This window comes from Benincasa hispida, chromosome 6, assembly GCF_009727055.1.
Source record: "Benincasa hispida cultivar B227 chromosome 6, ASM972705v1, whole genome shotgun sequence".
Lineage (NCBI taxonomy): Eukaryota > Viridiplantae > Streptophyta > Magnoliopsida > Cucurbitales > Cucurbitaceae > Benincasa > Benincasa hispida.
This window is the reverse complement of record NC_052354.1, coordinates 18,606,449-18,608,904: the sequence shown is the minus strand read 5'-3', so window position 1 is coordinate 18,608,904 and position 2,456 is coordinate 18,606,449.

Genomic DNA, 2,456 nt, shown 5'->3' with positions numbered 1-2,456 from the left:
AGTTAATGATGGCAAGGGTGAAAAAATACCAAATAAGGTATTGTGCCATTTTCCATTGATACCGAGATTAAAACGTTTGTTTGCATCAAAAGAAGGCGCTTCTGACATGAGATGGCATAAAAATAAGCGAGTTGAAACGGAGGATGTATTGCGACATCCAGCTGATGCAGAGGGGTAGAAACATTTTGATCGTGAATTCCCTCATTTCGCTTTAGATCCTCGAAATGTTCGTTTGGGATTAGCTTCAGATAACTTCAATCCGTTTGGAAATATGAGCACTTCTTATAGTATGTGGCCTGTGATGATAATTCCTTATAATTTGCCCCCTTGGAAATGCATGAAGGAAACAAACTTCTTCATGTCTTTGCTCGTACCTGGTCCAAAATCTCCTGGAAAGGAAATTGATGTTTACTTGCAACCGTTGATTGAAGAGTTGAAAAAGTTGTGGACAATTGGTGTGCGAACTTATGATTCTGTTGCTGGTGAGTTTTTTCAACTATATGCTGCCTTATTATGGACGATTAATGACTTCCCTGCGTATGGTGACTTATCTGGGTGGAGTACAAAAGGTTATCCAACATGTCCAATATGCAAAGAAGATATCTCGTCCTTCGGGATAAGAGGGAAAATATCATTTATGGGACATCGACGTTATCTTCCAGAGAATCATAGTTGGGGTCGAAGTAGACAACATGATAGAAAAGTTGAACGTAGACCTCCACCAGTTGTAATGAATGGAGAAGAGATATTACAACAAATAAATACGCTAAACTTTTCTATGCTTAGCAAACATCCATCGAAGCAAGATAAAAAAAGAAAGCGAATTCTAAACTGGACTAAAAAGAGTATTTTTTTTCCAACTTACATATTGGTCCAGACTATTGTTACGACATAAATTGGATGTAATGCATATTGAAAAAAACATATACGACAATTTGGTGGGCACATTGTTACATATTGAAGGAAAGAAAAAGGATACAACGAATGCTCAATTAGACTTACAAGATTTGAAGATAAGAAAGGACCTACACTTGATACAGATCGATAACAGATTTGTAAAACCACACGCAGTATACACATTAACAAATGGTGAACGGATTTCATTTTATAAGTATTTGAAATCAGTGAAATTCCCTGATGGATTTGTATCTAACATATCACGATGTGTCAATGACAAAGATGGAAAATATCGGGGCTGAAAATACACGACTGTCATGTGTTGCTTCACAGACTACTCCCTATTGGTATTTGAGCATACTTACCGAAGAATGTATCCACTGCTATTGTTAAGTTGTGTACATTCTTTCGCGACTTATGTGCAAAGATAATATGTGTAAGTGATTTGAACAGACTACAAGCAAACATCATAGTCATACTTTGTAAATTGGAGAGAATATTCCCACTTGTCTTTTTCTATGTAATGGTATACCTTGCAGTTCATCTACCATATGAAACCAAAGTGGTGGGTCTAGTTAGTTACAGTTGGATGTATCCTATTGAAAGAAGTTTACGAACATTAAAACAATTTGTATGGAACAAAGCACGTTCTGAGGGGTCTATAGCAGAAGCATATGTAATGATGAATCATGGAACTTCTGCTCGCGATATCTAAGTGGGATTGAAACGAGATTCAATAGAGATGAATGAAATGATGATAACATTCCCAATCACGAGATATTTGGTGAATTTGAATTATTTAGGAAGAGGGTACGACCATTAGGGGCGTTAACTTTACGGACGCTATCAGCGGAGGAAAAGCGTATTGCACATTGATACATTCTCAACAATTGTAAAGAAATAACAGACTATCGCAAGTACGTTTCAAACTTTTTCCTTTTCTAAATTCTAGGGTATCTCCTTTGATATAACATTTAAATGATCAATTTTGTAGGCAACATTTGAGGTTAATTCGTCGTGAAGCTCAAAACGCCTCTAACTTATATATAAAACATCAATGCAAATTTCCCGATTGGTTCAAATCTCAGGTATACATAGTCATTTTGTAGGCAACAGTTGAGGGATGATTCATTTTCGTAGTCATTTGTAATGTATAATTAATTATCAGGTTCTACAACGATACGAGAGAGAATATATCTCCGATGATTTCTTTTCATTTGCAATGGGACCTTCGTCTGAGATGCGCTCTTACAATGGATGTATTGTTAATGGGGTACGGTTTCACACTGTAGAGCGTGATAATCGTCAAGCTACACAAAATAATGAAGTCCTAGTGGCCGGGGAGATCAGTGAGAACACAAGTGTGGATAACAATTTCTACGGTGTTGTAGACGAAGTATTAGATTTCCAATAAGTGAACAGAAGACGCGTTTTCTTGTTGAAGTGTAGATGGTTTGACACAGATAACAACGAAAGTAATAGAACACATGTGGATTTAGGATATAAATCGATCAATACATCACACTTTTGGTATGTCGACGAGCCTTTCATCTTTGCTA